Here is a 24,162-nt window from a genome sequence, read left to right on the forward strand (position 1 = left end):
ATTGTTAATGATTGGGTGCCAGAAGAAAGCTGAAACACAGCTTGTTTCTCTGGACTTTTTTTTTTTTTAAAGATTTTATTTATTTATTTGACAGAGAGAGAGACCGCCAGCGAGAGAGGGGACACAAGCAGGGGGAGTGGGAGAGGAAGAAGCAGGCTCCCAGCAGAGGAGCCTGACTTGGGGCTCGATCCCAAAACGCCAGGATCAAGCCCTGAGCTGAAGGCAGACGCTTAACTACTGAGCCACCCAGGTGCCCCTGTTTCTCTGGATTTTTTTTTTTAAGATTTTATTTATTTATTTATTTGACAGAGATAGAAACAGCCAGTGAGAGAGGGAACACAAGCACGGGGAGTGGGAGAGGAAGAAGCAGGCTCCTAGCGGAGGAGCCTGATGTGGGACTCGATTCTGGAATGCTGGGATCATGCCCTGAGCTGAAGGCAGATGCTTAACGACTGCGCCAACCAGGCGCCCCTGTTTCTCTGGATTTTAACTCTTTTGTTTATATCCAACAAACCTGTGCATGTGTGAGGAAAAAGAAAAAGAGTTACAAAGACATGAACTATTTCCCTAAATCTCAGTTGCAATAAAGCTCATTACAATGAATTTGTCATCCACAAATATTAATATTTTACTTGAGTATATTTTATAAAAAGCAAATAATACTAAAGTTCTCAAAATATTATATTGATATCCTAAAATAAGAGCATAAAAGTGATAGGAACATGCAGTTTAATAATGTTAATTCATTTTGGTTGCTTAAGAGCAAAGAAAACCGGATCTTTTTTTTTAACAGCAAAAAAGTCTTAGTAAACAGCATTGCAATGGCTTTTAAGCATACACCACTCCGTTTTAATTGTTTTAATTGACTCAGAATATATTTGTATTTTATTAAGTTAATAAAAACCTAAAGTATTGCACAAAATAATATTCAAATATTAACTCAGCTTCAAGCTTATGTCTGTCCACACTTAATAGAATATATGTCATTGTTATTAGGCTTGAATCTTATTTTAGGATACTTTTTAGCTAAAGTAATATCAGAATCTTAAAGTAATATCAGAATCTTTAGCTTTTTAGGTAAAATAATATCAGAATCTTAGGGGCTGATTTTCTGATGATATTTTTATGGGTTTTTTCTCATTTTTATTATTAAAACCTAGTTTGATTAACAACCAAACTTATTATTCTTAAGAACAAGTTCCTTACGTTAGTCTACTTCTTAGGACTTAAGTCCACCACTAAATATAAAAAATTACCATCACTGAGCCTGTTTAAATGGTCCAGCTCAAAACCAGCTTCCCCTTTGAATCCTTCACTGTGTCTCCACACCTGACTGCCCGCCTTCAAGCCCCAGCAGCACTCACTGTATCCAGACCTCTCCCCAGGTCCCAGGCCATTGTACCTTGAATGGTCCTTAACTGTAACTGACAGCTTCTTGTGGGCATCAGCCATACTGTGGTGATCTGATAACTAGGTTTGTGGCCTCATTTGTGGCCTCAAACAAGATATTATCCCATCTGTGTTCAATTTTCTCCACTTACAAAATGCTAGCGTTTAACCTATACCTAACAGTACCTGTATAAGTGACAGGACATAAAGATGTCAAGTAAAATACAGTAGGAGATGGGGTGCCTGGGTGACTCAGTCAGTTAAGTATCTGCCTTCAGCCCAGGTCATGATCTCAGGATTCTGGGATGGAGCCCCATGAGCTCCGGCTCACTGCTCAGCAGGGAGCTCGGTTCTCTCTCTTGCTCGCCCTCTCTCTGCTTGCTGCTCTGCCTGCTTGTGCTCCCTCTCTCTCTCTGTCAAATAAATGAATAAAATCTTAAAAAATAAAATAAAATACAGTAAGAGAAAGATGAGCCATTCTAGCAAGGGCCCAGTCTGGGATATAGAATACAGGGGTTCAAATTCTTTCTTTCCTTTAACTTTTTCAATTTTTTTTCATATTTTTATTTAAATTCTAGTTAGTTAACAGAAGGTGTAATATTGGTTTCAGGAGTAGAATTTGGTGATTCCTCACTTACATATAATATCCAGTGCTCATCATAACAAGTGCCTCCTTAGTACCCTCAAATTCTTGATTGGGAATTTGCAAATCTTTCTAAGTGTCATTGCCTACAAAACGAAGAATTCAAACTATATGCTGCTGAAGCATAATTTTCAAAAAGCTAGAAAGATGACTTTAAAAATATAAAATGAACATGTGTCAAATATTTTAATAAATTCATTAATAAATGAGGAAATCAATAAGATGCCAAATGGCTAAATGAGCATTTGAAGAATGAGGTATTTGTAGGACATATGATTTTTAAAAATGGTAGAAAGATTGCCATGTTAGATATAGAATCATTAAATCTCTTCAGGAAAATAACCCTTAGTGTTTAGGGTTTCTACCAGACAGAAATGATTTGCATCACTACTGGGCAGCGGTCTACAAGTTAACCAGTGGCTTCATTAGGACTAGGGCTTTTAATCAGTGGTCTTAACCGTGTTCACTAAAAGGGCTCTCACAACTCTAGAATGCTATGAATCAGTATTAGTAATATTTAACTATATTAGTTGCAATTCATATTAAAATTTAATTGAAAAATATGAATTTTTCCAGCTCCTAGCATTTACTTTTGGTGTTTATTTTTTTTTTAAGATTTTTTATTTATTTATTCGACAGAGATAGAGACAGCCAGCGAGAGAGGGAACACAAGCAGGGGGAGTGGGAGAGGAAGAAGCAGGCTCATAGCGGAGGAGCCTGATGTGGGGCTCGATCCCATAACGCTGGGATCACGCCCTGAGCCGAAGGCAAACGCTTAACCGCTGTGCCACCCAGGCGCCCCTTGGTGTTTATTTTTGTTAACCCTCAATATTACAGAAAAATAATTTTTCTTTCCTACAAATTTATGATTAAAGCATGGGTAGTTTTACTCATAAACACTTAAAAGATAATTAACACTCAGTAATAGAGAATCTTCATTAGACCCCTCTCCTGGTCACATCAGCTAATTTTAGGTTTTCTCTGAAACACCATCATGTACTAGCTGCAGTCCCAATGTAATATTAATGTGCTACTAATATTTTCATATTTATTTTTGTTATTTATTTTCTATTCTCAGAGGGGATGCTCAAGGCTTCTTTAGATTTCATAAATGGCATTGAAGTTATTTTTGCCAAAAAAGAGTTCAAACTGATATATCCTAGAATGTTTTATTAATATAATTGCAATTTAAAATTTAAGAATCCATTTAATATTTTGTCTGTTTTCAAGTTTGTTCCTTTTACTCATAAACAAATACTTAACCCATACAACCTAGTTGTATGGTCTGTGCATTTTTATTGGCTCAGGGTGGGTTTTCCCAGAAGCAGAACCTGTAGCAAGCACTGCCTGCAAGCTGTATATTTGGGAGGAGACCTCAGGAAAAACTGGTAGCCAATAAAAGGTATGCATAGAGCAGGCTGTGGTCTCCTGGACTAGAACATACCTCAGGACTGTCTCTGCTAGGGGTATGGAAGCTGGGGGCTTATCCTCCAGCTGCATTTATCATTGGCTAAGGTTCTATCACTTGTAGTGGAAGGAAGCCTTCAAGCAGAGTTGCAGGTGCTGCTTTAGGACACCCATATTGGAGCTCTGAATGCCACAGGGGGCCAACACCTTCCACATGGATATATCATTAAAAGTGCCTTGGTTGAACATGGCTCTTTGTAAAGCTTATCTGTGGAGTCTTTGAAACAGTAACTAGTATTGGTTTTTCATGCTTCATTCAACCAAATTTTAGTTGGCTTTTATCCAGTTCTGAAATCATTTTTTTAAGATTTTTGTGCTAGAATAAGGTGTGGAAACTTCAGATAGCAATTAAATGACCATATAATATTAACAGGTGCAAGAAGTTAGAAAAGGGACCATGGAAACAATTTAATTCACCCTCTAACCTTACAGCCAATTGAGTAACTTGCCTCAAAATTGTCAGTTGGTGAGTGGTAACCTTTGTACCACATGTGCTATTTCCTCCTAAAAACAAGCAAACAAACAAAAAACTGTTTTATCTGACATCATGAAGTTAGCATAGGCTCCGTGCACACGTTATGAAGTAGGGAAATTTTCTGGTGTTCTGCTTCTTTTTAAACAACCAACAATCTCTCCCTTAGGAACATTCCCCAAAGTACTTATTCCCTCCTTGGTTCCTTGAATGGGCTACTTGAAGCACAAATATGGAGTAGCTATTTGGCCAGTTTTGTTGGACCATCTGTCAGACATGAGAACTTTGATATCTATCAGAAGTAACCAACAGTGACTAATAGACAGTTAGGTATTTGGCAAGAACAAAGCTACCCAGTGAGAATACACCTTACTAGTGAAGTAAATATTACCGGGGTAGGTGAGGACATTTTTATTTTCACTGTATGATTTAGGTATGGATTCTGTAACATCATAGTCTTGCAGTTAGGTATGTGACCTAATATGTCATGCATGTTTAAAGCATGGTTACTTCTGATCCATGTTTTGGCTCTGTAGCTCATTTGTGTAATGACTTTATCATTGATTTATTGAAGTCATGGTAAATGGTCAGAGTGCTAATGGTTAAGCTAAGGCAGCAATTTCACTTATTTTACGAAAGGAGTGCCATCTCACTGGAAAACTAAGATGAGATCATAAAAATCTCTTGTTTTCTGGAATTGGTCTGTGAAGAAGCCAAGCTAATTGTGAACAGATGGGAGAAGGGGTTATAGGATGCAAAGAAAGAAAATTGGATGAAGTAGATCTTTAATGAATGCCATCCACAGATGTATTAGAAAAGTGTCGTTTGTGTCCCTGTGCGTGTATGTGCATTTATGTGCATGTGTCTGTTCTTTGCTGTCTCTGCTTCTAAAGACCCCCCCTTTCCTAGTCAGAAGAAGTAGGATGAGCCTGAAGAACTAGCACTTCCCAGTCTGCCAAAGCCAAAGGTCATGTCTCCTTTGTTCCCACTCTTTTTTCTGCTTTTCATGGTCTTAACTGAGCAATTTGTATGATTCCATTTTCTCCCCTCAACATACTGATTCTACTTTTTTTTTTGCCTTTTTCAGTGATTGCTCGAGTTTACCATATACATTTACAACAAAGTCAAGTAACACTTTCAAGTAACACTGTATTACTTCACAGCTATTGCAAGTACCTTATAACAGAGCATTCCTAATTCTCTCACTTCCTTCATCCTTTGTAATTTTGTTCTCATTCATTTCCTTTAGCTATAAGTTATAATCACCAAACTGATTACTGTTATTATTTTGAACAAACTGTTATCTGTTGGATCAATTAAGAATAACTGAAGTAAAATACTTTTTTTTACCTCCTTTCCCTAATGTTCTTCCTTGATTTATGTAGATCTGAGTTTCTAACCTATATAATTTGCCCTCTTTATGAAGAATTTCTTTTAATACTGGCAACACATTCCCTCAATTGTTGTTCATATGAGAAAGGCTTTATTGTTCTCCACGTTTGAAGAATAATTTTTCTGGATATATTAATCTAGGTTTTCTTCTTTCAACACTTTAAATAGCTACCTCCATTGTTTTCTTGCTTCCAAGATTTATGAAAAGAAATACAATGTAATTCTTGTTCTTGCTCTTCTGTAAATAAGGGGTTCCCTCACACATATACCTGGCTTCTTTCAAGATGTTCTTTTTTTTTTTAATTTTCTGCAGTTTGCATATGATACACAGCTATAGATTTTTGGACTTATCCACTTAGTATTCTCCAAAATTCCTAGATCTGTGGTTTGATGTTTATCATTAATTTTGGAAAATTCTCAGTTAATGCTTTTTCTTTTTTAATCTTTTTTTTCTTTTTTAATAGTGAGCATATCTTTTTACTCAGTTAAAACATAAAATTATTTTGCTATAAATGTTATATGGCTAATCTCTTTTTTAAAAAAACTAATATTTATTTTGTTATGTTAGTCACCATACAGTACATCCCCAGTTCTTGATGCAATGTTCCATGATTCATTTATGGAATATAAGAAATACTTTTTCAAATATTTCTTTTGCTCCTTTCTTTTCTTTTCTTCTTTTCCTCTGGTTTTCTCATTGTATATATGCTACATTTTTGTAATTGTCCCATGGTTCTTGGATATTCTCTTCAGTCCTTTCATTCTTTTCTTTTCTCTTTGCATTTCTGTTTTGGAAGTTTATATTGACATGCCTTCAAGAGCACTAATTGTTTTCTTGATTGTGTCCAGTCTATTTATGAGTCCATTAAAGACATTCCTTATTTCTGTTAGTATTTTTTTTATTTTTAGCATTTTCTTTTATTATCTAATGTTAGCTTTATTGTGATTTTTTTTAACAAATCTCCTTTTTTAAATAATTTTTAAAAATGTGCATATAATTACGTTTGTTTCAGGTGTACAACATAGTGACTCAACTTTTCTATGCATTATGCCACTTCACCACAAGTATAGCTAGCTACCATCTGTCACCCTGCAATGCTATTGCAATACCATTGACTATATTCTCTATGCTATTATGTTTTTTGTTACTATGACTTATTCATTTCATAACTGGAAACTTATTGTGCCAATCTCCCCACCCCCTTCCCTCTGGCAACCATCAGTTTGTTCTCTGTATTTTTAAATCTGATCCTGCTTTTTGTTTGTTTTTTCATTTGTTTTGTTTTTTAGATTCCACATATGGTGCAATCTGGTGGTATTTGTCTTTCTAAGTTTGACTTATTTCACTTACTATGATACCTTCCTCATCCATCCATATTGTCACAAATGAGAAGATATCATTCCTTTTTATGGCTGAGTAATATTCCATTATGTAAATATTACTACATCTTCCTTATCCAATTGACTATCAGTGGACACTTAGGCTGCTTCTGTATCTTGGCTCCTTTAAATAATGCTGCAATAAATGTAGGAGTGCTGATATTTTTTCAAATTAATGTTTTTTTTTTCTTTGGGTAAGTACCCAGGAGTGGAATTACTGGATCATATGGTAGTTTTATTTTTAATTTTTTGAGGAACTGCCCCACTGTTTTCCACAGTGGCTGCACCAGTTTGCATTCCCACCAGCAGAGCACAAGGTTTCCTCTTTTGTTGCATCCTCACCAGCACGGACTATCTTTTGTCTTTTTGATTCTAGCCATTCTGACAGGGGTAAGGTGATATCTAGTTATGGTTTTGATTTGTATTTCCTTGAAGATTTGTGATGTTCAACACCTTTTCATGTGTCTGTTGGCCCCCTCTGGATGTCTGCTTTGGAAAAATGTTATTCAGGTTCTCTGCCCATTTTTTAATCTGACTCTTTTTGGGTGTTGAGTTGTATAAGTTCGTTATATATTTTTTATATTGACCCCTTGACATATAATCAGTTTTCATGTAAGAAGCTTCTCTAAGTTTACTCAAGGAACCAGCAGTCTGTACAAGCATCACTTAAGGTATTCTAGTGTATGGACCCCGTGCACTATATCAAGTCCAGCTGCTGCACACTCTGATTTTCTTCCCCTCTTCTTTATTTTGCACTGAAAAATTTCTGTATCTTGGAAATGCCTATCTCTTTTGATCTCAGAATTTTCAGCTTTCTGTTTACATTGCCCATCTATTCCTGCATGGTGTCCACTTTTTCCATTAGATCCTTTAGCATATTAATCACAATTGTTTTAAATTTCTGGCATGATAATTCCAAAATTTCTGCCATATTTGAGTCTGGTTTTGAAATTTGTTTCATCTCTTTAAACTGTATTCTTTGTCTTTTAGGATGCCTTGCGATTTTTTTGCTGAAAGCCAGACTTACTGTATTTGTAAAAGGAATTGAGGTAAATAAAACTTTAATATGAGGTTTTGCACTTACCTAGCTAGAAGTTATGTTGTGTTTATTCTTGGCTCTAGCTGTACGTGTCAGAGCCTAATTTCCTGATTTCCTTGCTTTGGTCTCTATGTTGTCTTTAGATTTCCTTAGAGACATCTTCTCACATGAGGTCTGTGGTATGTAGTTCTTTCAGTTGTATGCCCCTGTTATAATACAGGAGCCTACTAATGTGGTAGTAAGGTGTCAGGGGAGGAAAATATTCCATAGTTCTACTATTAAGCCTCAGTCTCTTAGTGTTCCTCTTTTCCTGGGCTGTGATCTTTGCAAATGCTTCTCTGTTGTTCTTCCCACTCAGATGAGACAAGAAAGCTAATGGGAGCTTGAGGTAGGTTTTCTCTTCCCCAAGGTTAGGTAGGTTCTGGTAAAACCCTATTTTACTCATTTTTTTTTTTTTTGCTGGTAAAACAGTTTCCTTGACAGTAGGCCTTATTAAGAACAGATTGCTGTATGTATATTTCAAAATGGCTATCCCCCCCCCCCTTCTCCTGCTGGAATCATAAGAAAGTGTTCCTCTGCTCTTCACTGGGAAAACCTGGTGGGCCTCCTGGGGGCAAAACTCATAAAAATGTGAGAGTCCTCTGAAGACTGGACTCCCTAGAGTTTTTAATTCTCCAGATTTGTCCACAGTGAGTCTCTGACAACTTGTCAGTTACAGTTCAATTTTCTGTACTAATACTGGTTCCCATGGAAGTTTCTGCTTCTGCAGTTCTGCTTCAGCAAGTTACAAGTCTTTGTATTTACTAGTCTGTCTCCAATTTGGGGAGCAATGGTTTTCCCTGTGACCACAGTTCTTTAATAGATCTAAGAGGAGTTGTTTATTTTCAGTTTATTCAGTTTTTTTTTTCCCTTGTGATATTTAGAGTGATGACTTCCAAATTCCTGGCATCCTGGACCAAAAAATAAAGGAGAAAGGAAGTCCTCCTCCTTTGTTTCTCCTGATACTCTCTTATGCATAAGATCCAGGCTGGTGGCCATTCTCCCCCTCAATGATATGTCTGGATATGGAGAATGATATAAAGGGAGGCTGAGATGACTTTTAGGATTCAGGGTTGTGTTGAATAGTTGGAAGTGTGATTTATTTATGAGCTTTCCACCTATGTCAGCCTGCTTTCTTGCTTTCCCATGCCCCAATTACAAGAATATCTAGAGGAATTTATTATTTTAGAACATAATTAATTGAAGATGTAATGTAGTTATTATGTTTCCATATTCTCTATCAAAACTAGTGTTGCATTTGTAAAACCACATTAAAAATCAAGCAACAGTTAGTTGATATTTTGCTGAATTTCCATACTTCATTCACTGCATGTTTATTGAATACCTGCTATGTGTTAGGTACTCTACCAGGAGCTGGAAATACATTAGTATGCACAATAGGCAAAAATGCCTATCTTCTTGGCATGTTCATTCCATATTCTATAGTAGAATAAAATGAGTAAGCAAATATGTGGAATATGCAATATGCCATATGGAGGTAAGATATATGGATAAAACTAAGGTAAAGTATATAGAAATGCTGGAAAGGGGGTCTTTCAAGTAAGGCAATGCCAGCTATGTTGATTAAGTGACAAGTGCATTAAAGGCAGATGCAAAAACAAGTGTAAAGTTCCTAAGGCAAACCATACACAGACTGAGACAAACCGAGAGAGAGAGAGAGAGAGAGAGAGAGAGAGAGAGAGAGAGAGGGAGCGCACAAGCAGGAGGAGTGGCAGGCAGAGGGAGAAGCCGGCTCCCCACTGAGCAAGGAGCTTGATGCAAGATCCCAGGACCCTGGGATCATGACCTGAGCTGAAGGCAGACATAACCAACTGAGCCACCCAGGCATCCCAAAAATAATTTTAACGAGCGCTTATGAGCTTAAAAGTAAAGTAATTTTATAAAATAGAGTATACGATAATTACAGAGTTCCATGTTTTATTTGTATAATGTCACCAAGTGCAGTGGTAAATTCAGCAATGGAAAATTGATTGAGGCCAAATGATTGATATATTTATTGATTATTCTGCAAATTTTCTTTAAGAATGAGCAATATTTAAGGACCGCATAACAGACTTTACATAGTAGGTTTCTTCTGCTATTTTTATCTTAATTAATTGCAATTTGTTCAACAGATAAACCAGGTTTAATTTTGCTCAACAGAAATGCAAACATAAAAGTTCAATGCTATATTTATATTATACTCAATGGTTACTGTATGTCTAAAGTGCAACACCTGAGGTCAAGTAATTTCAGCAATAGCAAACACCCCGGACAAAGTGAATCATCGCAAGGGGAACAGAAGATGGGTCAGGCTTCCAGAATCCGTCTCTTCTCTTGATTAAATGCAAATCAAGTGTCACCAAGAATGATTTTCAGAAGAACCTTGAAATCTAACAGAAGCCTAGGAAATGAGAATTGGGTATTGCATTAAATAAGATGATTCCAGCCATGATATCACAAACCCACCTGCTGGCTGAAAAAGTAAAAGAGGACATTTTAATAAAAGGGTTTTTGGAAATCACTAAGAACAAATGCAAGTGAAAAGTGAAATACACACACAAGTATCTGGGAAAAGTGTGTGGATCAATTCAATTGATAGAATAATTTAGTTCATGTTTTAGATTAATTATGAATATTTAGAGAATAGAGAATCATAAAAATGCCCTGATGTTTGGTCATGATTTAGTAATGATTTAATAATGTTCTGTGCCTTAGATTATGACCATAATTCTTTTTTTTAATTTTTAAATTAAATTCCAGTTAATTAACATACAGTGTAGTATTAGTTTCGGGTGTAGAATTTAGTAATTCAACACTTACATAGGACACCCAGTGTTAACACAAGTGCACTCCTTAATCCCCATCACCTATTTAACCAATTGTCCACCACCCCCTCTCTGGTAACCATCAGTTTGTTCTCAGTAGTTAGGAAAGGCAAATACCGCTCGTATGTGGAATTTAAGAAACGAAACAAATGATCAAAGGAGGAAAAAGAGAGGAAACCAAGAATCAGACTAACTATTGACAACATAATTCTGAGTTTCATGTTAATGATAAATGTACAAAAGGCGGGAAGTAGAGAAGTCTTGTGGATAATACAAGTAATTAAAATTCCTCTATTTTTTAAAACCCATAAAATGTTCCAAACTCTGCATTAGAAACCTTCTGTACATGGTATCTGACCCTCATAGTAACTTTCCAATATGGAATTTTTCAGTTAATTTTAATATTACTATTACTATTAATATTACTATATCAGATTGATTTTCTTAATTTTATTTGTATTGATATTTTGATTGAAGTACAACAAAATGCACAGATCTTAGATGTTTGGTTTTAATGTATTTTGACACTTGTCTACATCTGTGTAAACACAATCCAAAAAGATATAGAAAATTTCTGTTATCCCAAAGATATTCTTCTGCCCCTTAATGTACTAAGTATTTCTTTTTTATTCTGATGCTTTGACATGTTGAGACTTTGCCAACACTGTAAAGGGCTGCCTCTCCCAGGGTTAACTAATTCCTAGGGATAGCAAACAACTTGCCTGAGAGAAAACCAACCAATTCAGAGCCCCTACCCCAACAGTCTCCTGCAGGGTCTCTTACACTTGGTGTCCTTCTCCTCCTGCCCTAATCACTCCAGAGCCATGTACCGACAACTAGGGACTGTCTCTATGCTCCACAGTCTGCTGAAATTACTCAAACTAACCATTCCTAGACAGCTTACTCTGCCTTGTCTATTCCCTCCTATAAAAACTACATTAAATATTCTGGTGCACAGATTTGCCCCTTCTGTATTCCTGGACAACCCTGGTGCTTCTCTGTGTGGTCCCCCATGACATAGCATACATTTTCCTCTTGGGAACTATCTTTTCAATGACGACTTGTCATGATCTGTTTGCCTCACCATATCTGAATAATAAAATTTGCATTTTGAAACACTTTACAAATTCTTTACAGCCCTAAAGCAACATCATTATGATCTCTTTCACTATACATTACTTTTGTTTTTGACTTTTAACAATTTGGCTATCTTGTATCTGAGTGTGGATCTCTTTGTGTTTATCCTACTTGAAGTTTGTCAAGCTTATTGGAGATATATGTCAACATTTACACCAAATTTTAGAAGTTTTCAACTGTTTTTTTTTTTTTATCAAATATATTTCCTATTGCTCCTCTACTCTCCTGACACTACCATTACATGTATTTTGGAGTGCTAAATGATGTCCCATAGGTCTTTAAGTCTCTTCTTATTTTTCTTCATTTTTTTTCTTTCTGGTATTTTTAGAGTATTCTTTATTGAACTATCCTTTTTAATTTTTTTAAAGATTTTATTTATTTATTTGACAGAGAGAGAGACAGTGAGAGAGGGAACACAAGCAGGAGTAGTGGGAGAGGAAGAAGCAGACTCCCAGCGGAACAGGGAGCCCGATGCGGGGCTCGATCCCAGGACCCTGGGATCATGCCAAGGGAGGAAGGCAGACGCTTAACGACTGAGCCACCCAGGCACCCCTTTATTGAACTATCTTTAAGTTCATTCTTTCCTCTACCAGTTCAAATCTGATATTGATTCTTACTATGAAATTTTTGTTTCATTTATTGCCCTTTCAAATTCAGAATTTTCATTTGGTTCATTTTTACAATTTCATTACATATTGATACTTTATATTCTGTGAATCATCATCATCATCATACTTTCCTTTACTGGAAAAGTAGTTTCCTTTAGTTCTCAGACATACTCATCTTTTTTGTAGCTCTTGTCTGCTTGTCCAACATCTGGACCCCCTCAAAAATTTTCTATTGATTTTTTTTCCTATCCATGGGTCACACTTTCCTGTTTCCTTTAACTTCTCATATTTCTTTATTAAAAACTGGACATATTAGATAATGTAGCAGCTCTGTATTCTGATATTCCCAAGATTTATTACCATTGCAGTTTTTATTTGTTTACTGGTATGCCTGGACTAATTTTGTGGCATCTGTTACTCTCACAAGAAGAGTTTGTTTTTCTTTTCTTTTTTCTTTTTAAGTTTTTCTTTAGTTTTCTTTTTAAATTTGGCTTTGTAAGCAGATCAGCACAACTTTAGCTGTGTGTAAACCCCTTGAGTGAATTATGTTGTCACCCTTTGCCATTGGATTTTTTAAACTAAAGGACCTAATGAGTCTCTTCAGCGTTCATCTCAGGGTTTGCACTTCTCTGGTTTTCTCCAGTGTGCTGTGTGCTTCAAGATAAGTGACAGATTAGCAGGGCTCTCTTGGCATTCTCTTTTTCTGGATCTGTCAGATCTCTGGCTGGTCTGCTTTTTTGCTACTTTCTTCAACTAATATCATAGCCATGTTAACCTTCATAGTTTGCCACTGAAATTTCTATTGTTTTTAAACAAATATTCTATTTTTGATAGGATTTTCCCATGCTCTGCTCCAAATAAAAAAGCCTTCTCTGACAGTGCAATAGAGCTGCCAGTACTCACATGGGATGCCCCAACTATCAGGGAAGAACGTACATATCATGGAGTTGAGTGGGGTAAAAGCAATCCATGGCAAAAATGACATAGATTTCAGTTTATATCCAGTTCAATAGCTTTCTTTAATTAATTATTCTTGACTCGTTGTGTGCTTCAGCCAATATCTAGAGACTTTAAATTATAATTTTTGAAAACCATGTCAACTTTATCTTTTTTTTAGGGGGGGGAAGATTAACCAAGCTCCTCTCACAGACATTCTGCTACCGTGGATTATTTTTGTTTTTCCTTGGATTTCAGAAAAATGGAATTATACAGTGTGCACTTGTGTGTGCATGTGTATATCTGACTTATTTTGACAGTTTAAAAAATTTTCCATGTTAATGTTTATATCAGTAGTTTCTCTACTTTTTAATTTTTCTGATTTATAAATAATTTTGCCTTCCCATAGAAACTTGAGAAATAGTACAGAGAATACCAGTGTATGTTTTACTCAGAATTTCCCAATATTGTATGTATGATCAGACAAGGAAATTGACATTGATAAGATATATTAACTGAATGACAAACTTATTTGGATTTTACCAGTTTTTAAATTCACTTTGTATGTGTGTGTGTGTGTGTGAAAATTTATCATGTGAATAAAATCGTGTAGCCTCCACTAAAATCAGGATGTAGGCCTGTTTTATTGCTTAAAAGAAATTCTCTATCCTTTTATATTTGTATCCTCTACCCAAATCTAACTAGTCATAACCATCAATCTGTTCTCCATAATTGATTTTATCATTTCAGGAATTAGTTATATAAGTAGAATGATAGAGGATGCAAACTTTTTGAGGCTGTCATTCTTCATTCAGGATAATGCCACTCTGGGGCGCCTGGGTGGCACAGCGGTTAAGCGTCTGCCTTCGGCTCAGGGCGTGATCCCGGCGTTATGGGATCGAGCCCCACATCAGGCTCCTCTGCTATGAGCCTGCTTCTTCCTCTCCCACTCCCCCTGCTTGTGTTCCCTCTCTCGCTGGCTGTCTCTATCACTGTCAAATAAATAAATAAAATCTTTAAAAAAAAAAAAGGATAATGCCACTCAAATTGTCGCATGTATCAATAGTTTCTTCCTTTTATTGCTGTATAGTATTCTATTGTATGGATTTAGTATAGTTTGTGTATCCACTCACCCATTGATATTTAGATTGTTTTCAGTAATTACAAAGAAAGCCACTATGAAATCTTGTGCACAAACTGTTATATGTTTTCATTTTCGTACAGGAAGTAATCTGGTATGGGATGGTTAAGTCATATGGAAGGTGAATACTTAATTTTATAAGAAATTTATAAGAAATTGCCAAAATGTTTTTTAGAGTGACTCTATCATTCCATATTCTCACCAGCAATGTAGGACATATCCAGGTGCTCTGTGCACATCCCATTATTAGTTTTACCAGCATTTTTTTATTTTAGTCATTCTGCTTTAAATTGGATTTACTTTTTGGCTAATAATGTTGAATGTAATGCTTATTTGTCATCCATATGTTTTCTTTAGTGATCTGTTTGCCCATTTTCTAATTACACTGTTTATTTTCTTACAATTGATTTAAGAAAATACTTTATATGTTTTTGATAGAAACAATTTCCTGAATGTATGATTTGCAAATATTTTCTCCCAATCTATAGCATACATTTTCCTTCTATTAACAGTGTCTTTCACAGAGATAAAAATTTTGATTTTAAAGAAATTCAATCTACCAATTATTTTCTTTTATGAATTTTGATTTTGATTGAATCTAAGAACTCTTCAGTTAATTTTAGATCATGAAGATTTTCTGTATTTTTGTAAAATATTATAGTTTTGTTATACATTTACATCCGTGACCCATTTAGAGTTAATATTTGAATTCTATAAGGTATAAGGTTTAAATTAAGGTTCATTTTGGCATATTGTTCTATGTGCTGAAAAGACTATCAACTCTCTATTAAATTAGTTTTCCATCTTTGTAAAAAAAAATGTTGGCTATACTTGTGTGAGTCTGCCTCTGGACTGTCTTTTGTTTCACTGATCTATCAGTTTATCCCTGTGCTAATTCCACACTATATTTATCATTGTATTTATATAGTAAGTCTTTAAATTAGGTCATATGAGTTCTATACCTTTATTCTTTTATGAAATTGTTTTTACCTACTCTAGTTCCCTTTCCTGTACATGTAAGATATTGAAATAGTTTTTCTATAGCTACAAAAAAAAAATCTTCAGGATTTTGATAGGAATCTTACGGTGCTAGTAGCTGCTCCAAGAATTACAGTACACGTCCTTAATTTATCATGGTCTAGCAATGTCAACATTTTACCACTTCAAGTGGACTGTGGAAACCTCACAAGCACTTACATTTCCTTACCTACCCCTCTGCCTTTTATGATATAAGAGTTTTAAATATTTCTACTATGAATATTGAAAACTACATTAGGTGTTGTTATTATTTTTATTAAGCCATCAAACATAATCTTTTAAAAAAATCTCTAGAGAAGAATAGTGTATTATAATAACTCAGATATTTACTGTTTCTATCACCTTTTCTTAATTTTTATGTTCCGCGTTTCCCTCTGTTGTCATTTCTTTCTGTCTGAATAACTTCCTTTACCGATTATTTTAGAGTGGGTCTAATACCAACAGGTTCTCCTAGTTTTTATTATTTTTTAAAATTTAAGAATGTCTTTTTTACCTTTATTCTTAAAGGCTATTTTTCCTAGACCTCAAATTCTGGGTTGACAGTTTTCTTTCAGGATCTGGCAAATTCTATGCCATTTTCTTTAGGCTCTCATGATGTATGATGAAATATTATAATCTGAATAGTTACTCCCCTGTAAGTATGTAAGTAAAGTCTCCTGTCTGTCTGGATACTTTCAAGTTTTTGTTTGTTTGTTTTTGGGTTTGTGTGTGTGTGTGTGTGTGTGTGTGTGTGTGGTTTTTTTTAATTGAAGAAATTTGATTATGATGTGTCTGGGTGCAGATTTCTTTGAGTTTATATTTTTTGGAGTTTCTCAGCTTCTTGAATCTGTAGGTTTATGTCTTTCACCAATATTGGGACATATTCTTCCATTATTCCTTCAAACATTTTTTTTTCCCCACACCACACTTTTCCTTTTCTCCTTCTTGGACTTTCATAATGCAAATATCAGTTCTCTTGTATATCTCACGGGTCCCTGAGACTCTGTTCCTATTTTTACATTTGATTTTCTATTTGTTGTTTAGATTGGAAAGTTTCTAATCCTATCCTTCTGTCTTCAAATCCACTGATTCTTTTCTCTGTCGTCTCCATTCTGCTTTCGAGCCCATCCACTGACTGTTTTATTTTTAAGTTCTAAAATTTTCATTTAGTTCTTTTTCATTTAGTTCTCATCTGTTTATTTGCTGAGACTTTCTATTTCCCCATATGCTTAAAGAGTGTTTTGAATTATTTGTTAAAGCAGTTTTTGAGCACTGCTTTCAAATCCTTGTCAGATAAGTACACCACATGTGTTTTCTTGGTGTTGATGTCTGCTGATTATCGTTTGTCATTTCAATTGGGATTTCACTTTTTTTGATATGATGAGTAATTTTGAATTGTATCCTAGACATTTTGAGGATGAAATTACGAGACTTCTGTACCTATTTAAATCTATTATTTTAGCAAAAAATAAATCAGTTGGTTTCCAAATATGTATTCTGGCTCATGTTTGTGAGCTCTCATTTGAATGTTAATTTTATTTTCAAAGTCTGTGCAGCACTATTCTGGCCCACTCTACTTAGTACTACCCAGAGGCCATTTTTAATCATATATTCCATATTCTAGTTCATTTATTAAAGCTTTTCTCCATTTATTCTGGTTGGTTTCATTCATGCACAACTTGGATGTGTGCCCAGGACTCAATACGCTGCTATGAAGTACTTTTTTCCCAGTTTTATCCTCTTTAGGTGGAGGAGGTGGAAAGCCAACTCTGCTGTTATTTATTTAGTACACACTGGAGACGGCTGGCAGATCTTGGTCCCCCAGTATCCACAGATCCACTGGAGAGTGGGATGAGCAATACCTCTGCTCATAAAAGTGCAGAGTTGGTGGACTTCACAGTGTTCTTCCCCACAATTTCTACAGCTCCTTCTGGGCAACATGAGAAGTATTGCTATTTTTGTGGCATTCACCTGAAGTAAGGCAGATATAGCCCCCCCAAATTTTTATCTTGCAGGTCTACCCTCTTCCTTATCTCTTGATTAGAGACAGTGGAGTGTGTGTGTGTGTGTGTGTGTGTGTGTGTGTGTGTATGTGTATATGCACACATGCATGGAGACATGTGAGTGCATATGTGTATATTTGTCACTGGCGTTTCCAAGTTGCAAGCTTCTCAATTTCCCAGGCTGGTGTATATAGGAGATATAAATACAAAATCCCAAGAAACTCACCACCACGTCTTCTCTTTTTTAAAAATTATATTTAAATTCTAGTTAGTTAACATACAGTGCAATATTGGTTTCAGGAGTGGAATTCAGTGATTCATCACTTACATACAACACTCAGTGCTCATCAACAAGTACCTTAATACCCATCACCCATCTAGCCCATCCCCCACCCACCTTCCTCCATCACCCCTCTGTTTGTTCTCTATCTTTAAGAGTCTCTTATGGTCTGTTTCCCTCTCTCTATTTTTTTACCCCTCCCATATGTTCATCTGTTTTGTTTCTTAAATTCCACATATGACTGAAATCATATGGTATTTGTCTTTCTATGACTATTTCACCTAGCGTAATACACTCTAGCTCCACCCATGTCATTGCAAATGGCAAGATTTCATTCTTTTTGATGGCTGAGTAATATGCCATTGTGTGTGTGTGTGTGTGTGTGTGTGCATATATATATATATAACACCTCTTCTTCATGTATTCATTAGTCTATGGACATTTGGGCTCTCTCCGTAGTTTGGCTATTGTTGATAATGCTGCTATAAACACCAGGGTGCACATATCACTTTGAATCTGTATTTTGGTATCTTTTGGATAAATACCTGGTAGTGCAATTGCTGGATTATAGGGTACTTCTATTTTTAACTTTTTGAGGAACCTACATACTGCTCACCAGTTGCTGCACCAATTTATATTCCCACCAACAGTGCAAGAGGGTTCCCTTTCTCTGCATCCTTGCTAACACCTGTTGTTTCTTGTGTTGTTGAGTTTAGCCATTTGGGCAGGTTCACCTCCATGTCTTCTCTTGAGTCTCAAAGTCCCACCCATTTTAGCTTCTTTCTCCCCTTTCAGACTATTCTGATAGTTGCCTTGTACATATTGTCCAGGGTTTTGAGTTGTGATCAGGAGGAGAGAAAGGGTTGAAAATGTTTATTTCATCTTTTCTGGACTTTTAAAAATGAATGTTATTCTATTGTATGAATATACCAAAATTTGTTTTCCCTTCTTTTGTAAGTAGACAGTTGGGTTGATTTCAGTGTTTTGTTGTTTTGTTTTGTTTTTTTATGAAAAGCTGTTATAAAATTTCTTGTTTAATTTTCAATCAAATAATTTCATTTCTCTTAGATAAATGGAAGCAATGAGCCATAAGAAATCTGTATTTGTACATGGGTGAAAACAATCAAAGAATGATGGATAATAAAGGGTTTTTTTTTAATTGAGTTTTTGGAGTTTCACATCTAATTTAGAGAAAGTAACAGTACTTTTAATAAAACAATGCAGAAGCACCTGGCTGGTTCAAGTGGTGAGTGTGTGACTTTTGATCTCAGGGTTGTATGCTTAAGCCCTGCACTGGGTGTAGAGATCATGTAAAAATAAATTTTTTAAAAAAATGCTGCTTTTAGTACAAAATGGTTGACTGAGCATGACATTAACTTCTCTTTCATCCATAATTCTGCCAAAATTATGGGAAATACATAAAATAAAAGAATTTCATGACATCACACAAATTGAAAAAGGGTTTCATTATTTTAATAGACTATTAAAGAACATATGAAAAATAAAAGTCAACAGAATATTATACAATAGTAAAGATAAATAAATCATGATGACATCCAATAAGGATAACTGTAGAGCAATATTATATTTAATGGAAAAATTCTCAGAAGATTATTTACATCATAGATTGTTTACTTAATGGTGACCTTTATAGAATGTAAAAAAATAACATGTGTATATACGTATGTGTGTGCATACACACACACACAGAGGCACTGCAACTATATAAAAGGAAATCTGGGGAATAATAAACACCAAGATAATTATTCCACTGTGGGCATGCAAGTGGGTAGGTTTGGGGGAGACTGCCAAATTAGATACAGGATGTTATTGAAGTCCTAATTTTTACTTCAGGTGGTAGTTTGTAGGAGCTTATTATACCTAGCTGAATAAATTAATAAAAGGAGACTTTGAATGGACCAATGACAAGTACATATCATGAAACAAAGACAATGACTCATTCAATTAGGTGTGCCCAAGATCTTTAAAAGAAAGACAGAGAGGAAGGAAGGAAGGAAGGAAGGAAGGAAGGAAGGAAGGAAGGAAGGAAAAAGAGAAAGAGAGAGAATGGAGAGAGAAAGGGAAGGATGAAAAGTAAACACTGATGGGATTATGTTAAGTGTAATTCAAACATTGTTGAGAGATTTGCAGCACAGGCGAGGCTAAGAAGATTCATTTCCAATAAGGTATCAGAAAAGCCTCAGAGTTTTTCATAGCACTGTGAAAGAGTAGGACTAGTCCTTCGTGATGTTTAGGGGAAATGACTCAAAGGGCTTTTGACTGCTACAATAATAATGAAATCTGAGATGGTTGGCTGTGGTGTTGTATTCCACATAACACTACTGTTTTCATAGTGTCTGTAAATAAAGTATCTGCAGTGGAAGTGTGCTGAGTATGTGTGGAGTCATGATAGACTCAGTGGGGAGCACACCAACTCGATATCATAAACTTCAAGGAAACAGAGTTAAGGCACAAAATATAAAACCTTAGAATAATTAGTAATTATAATTATCAGAGTGATGAGACTTTGTTACATCCCTAAAGAAATAATAGATACTATATGCAAAAGAAGAAATCAAATTTCAGGAAAATAAAATATATGAATTCTAAACTTTCAAGAATTAAGATTCACTAAAAGGACAGAATAATAATTAGTGATCTGATAATAATAACATCGTGATCTGATCTGGCAAATGAAGCTGAAGAATTATTACAGAATATGAAGAAAAAAGCAATGAAAAAGTTAACTGCAGAAAATAAAAACTGAAATTACAGAGAGGGAAGGATAGAGAGAGAAGAGAAGAGTAGAGGAAAGGGAGGGAGGGAGAGAGGAGAGGGAAATAAACAATAGCATTTAGTAACAAAATAATAATTTAAAATAAAAAAAACCCTAGAAATTGGCATTGAGGAATGACTTTCACAATTGTCTACAGAGTGCCTTTAGGGATATTCACTCGTCTCCCAGTCCTGCTGTCCCCACCCACCCCATAGACAATAGGCAATAATGACATTTGTAAAATCTAAAAATGGAAGAAATTTTACACATTTAATAGGGAAATAAGTGAACAAAGATTGTTCGTACTGGCATAAACCTTAGTCATCTAATAATAAAAATACTACTGTCTTAATGGACTTCAGGATTTCTGCTGAGAAATCCAGTGATAATCTTATAAGGGAGTTCTTATATGTGATGAGTTGTTTTTTCTTTTCTTGCTTTCAAGATTTTCTCTTTATATTTGGCTTTTAGTAGTGTATCTATCTCTGTGTAGGTTTTCATGATTTATTCTACTTGGGAGTTCATTGATTGTCTTCTATTTGTATATTTATGTCTTTCCCAAAATTTGGAAATTTTCAAATAACCTCTCTGACCTTTCTTTCTCTTCACCTTCTGAGGCTATCATAATCAATATATTGGCCAATCTAATAATGCCCCATAAGTCCCTTGAATTCTTCTCATCTTCTTTTAAAATATCTATCATCTATCTATCTATCTATCTATCTATCTATCTATCATCTCTATCATCTATATCTATCATCTATTTATTTAATTTATTTCAGACTCAGTAATTTCAAATGACATATTTTTATATTCACTGATTCTTCCTGTTAGAGTCTGCTGATATCCCTCCAGTGAATTTTTCAACTAGGTTGTCATGATTTTCAGCTTCAGAATTTCTATTTGGTTGTATTTTTAATTTCTATCTCTGTTTATATTATTATTTTGTTCATAGAGAATTTCCATGATTTCTTTCAGTTTAGGGTTTTTTTTTTATATATTTTTCTTTGTTCTTTGAGCACATTTAAATCAGTTGTTTTTTTCTTAAAGTAGTAAGTCCAGTGTGAGTGTTTCCCTTAGAGACTCTTTCTGGAGAATCGTGTGTGTGCGTGTGTGTGTGTGTGTTTCTTTTACATGCACTGTTTTTCTTTCTTTGTATGTCATGTGATCTTTTGTTGAAAGTTGGACATTTGTGGGGGGAAAGCCACATCCCCCATCTTTGCAGACTGGTGTGAAAGACCTTTCTACTTAGCAGGCTTATAAAACTTGAGATCTATCCAGGATGAAGGCTTAAGGTTATCTTGGATATTTTATGGGTATATGTCCCATTTGGGCTTCTGTGTATGTGTGTGTGTGTGTGTGTGTGTGTGTGTGTGTGTGTGTGTGTGTGTCTGTGTGTGCATTTCCCCCCAGTTTTCTCTGACTGCTTTTAAATGCCTTAATTAAAAAAAAATCTCATCCCAGTTTCTTCTAGGGAACTTAGGTATTCTATTGTATTCCTTTTCCTATAATCCCTTACTTACATCTTCCACAAGTCTACAGTCTTTCTGAAGTTTTCACACATTGCTATGTCTGCCACTACCTTTCTGCATTCAGCATGAAATCCAAAGTATGCAACCATAGTTTGTTTCTGTCTGAGCTTGAAGTCAGGTAAGACAAGTACCAGCTGCTTGGGTAACCCATAGACAAGTCAGAACACTGCAAATAATATCCACTTTGCTCTTTCTGGTCTAAGTCAGGGAACTAAGAATTTGACTGCTTCTTCTCAACCACACCGCACCTCACCACACCAGTGAAAGGTGGGACAAGGGTGAGAAAAGTACCATTAAATTGATTCCTGATGTTAATACATTTTTTGAGCAACCAGATTTATCCTTTTCTTAAGCCATACCTGGCTCTAATTTTGTCCGTTACACAATCCAGTAAATTATTTTTTAAGTTACTCTGTACTTGATTTTATGACTTGCAACTGAAAGAATCCTGATTTATATAATATCTCTCTTAAACACCAGTCCTATAAATCAATACCAAAAACCTAAATAAATAAAGCCCACAATGCAATAGGAAGTTGTGCATATAATACAAACAGGAAATTCACATAGAAAAAGAAACACAAATGGTAATTTACCCCCCAAAAATAGAAAATACAAATAAAATATCAATAAAGTCAATAAAATAGAAAATACAAATAAAAATAACAGTGAGTTGTCATTTTGAACTATGAAAGTAGCAACAATTTAACTGATTGAAAGGGTCCAATGGCGAGTATGTGTGAAATGAGGCAGTTTTAAAATAACATAAATCAATATATTGCATTGAAAGTAACTTGGTATTCAATACAAGTTTTATTTGAACCTTCAACCATTTTTCCAAGTGGGAAAATATTTCCTGTACCACAGAGAACTGACCAGATGTCTATGTAAGTTAAAAGCTTATCCAGCCAAATTTTGTGCCAATGCAACCAGTGTTATCTGAGGTCAAATGGATTCAAGATACATGGATTGTTTTGATAAATAATGTGTAATATTTGTTTGTGTGTACTCTCAGAAAAATGTTGGCCCTTGTCTACATTTCATTACTCAGCATATATTCCTGAACTTTTAAAGTGATGTCTTCTTGCTTTTAGTCCATCCCAAAATCTAATTCTGATTGGTAAAATATATACATATGATAACACCCAATAGTCACACCTACTCAGAGTAAGCTATTGAAATGGTCTGTGCAAAAAAAAATTAATTTAGTAAAATGTTTAAATTTAGTTAAATATTTAATTAAATATTTGGTTTCCATGTTTCCTTTAACAAATCTAGAAAAAATAAAACAGTAGAAAAAATCGTGTTGTGGTCTGCCCTCCTTAATGCTTAAATTTAAAAGCAGTACAGAATATGCAGGCATAAAACTGCCTGCAGGGTATAAAAAATGTCATGAAGCCAAGGAAATACACAAATAATTATTCAAGAACAAAGAATGTAATATCTCTCACCTATTATGCTAACTTTTTGGGTGCTAGGAATCTATTAAAGAATGTATAAAAATATAAATGTCAATGTTAAAAGTGTAAATTTCTCATGATGCTTCTAGTGAGGTGTTTGCTATTTTTATTGTCTTAGCTTTTTAAAAATCAAATACTCATAGTGGTAAAATCAGATAGGGGAAATATTGAGCAATAAATACTTTAATGAGTAATGCTTCATAAATAATAATACCTCAAAGTCAACTTTGCTCCTTTGATATGTGACCTCATTAGAAAATGGGAAAACAAATCACTGTTGTTTATTGTTAACATTAATTGCTCTGTAGAAATTATATTTGACTTCACTACGAATAGATTATAAACTGTGAAAAGCTTGAAATTTCTAAAATACAAGTTAAGAATGAACAAACCAGGGGTGCCTGGGTGGCTCAGTAAGGTAAGTGTCTACCTTCTGCTCAGGTCATGATCTTAGGGTCTTGAGATTGAGCCCTACATCTGGCTCCCTGCTCAATGGGAAACCTGTTCCTCCCTCTCCCTCTGTTCCTCCCCTGCTCATGCTCTCTAACTCTTTCAAATAAATAAATAAAATTTTTAAAAAATGAACAAACCAAAAATAAAGTTTGATAGTTATTCTCCTTTGA

General features: G+C 35.0%; 1 protein-coding gene across 2 annotated transcripts in view; it reads left to right on the forward strand.

The window, feature by feature from the left end:
- The window catches only part of GABRG3 (gamma-aminobutyric acid type A receptor subunit gamma3), a 721,008-nt gene that overhangs the window by 426,948 nt on the left and 269,898 nt on the right, over window positions 1-24,162 (forward strand). The window lies entirely within an intron of this gene.

The sequence above is a fragment of the Ailuropoda melanoleuca genome, chromosome 9, assembly GCF_002007445.2.
Source record: "Ailuropoda melanoleuca isolate Jingjing chromosome 9, ASM200744v2, whole genome shotgun sequence".
Classification (NCBI taxonomy): Eukaryota; Metazoa; Chordata; class Mammalia; order Carnivora; family Ursidae; genus Ailuropoda; species Ailuropoda melanoleuca.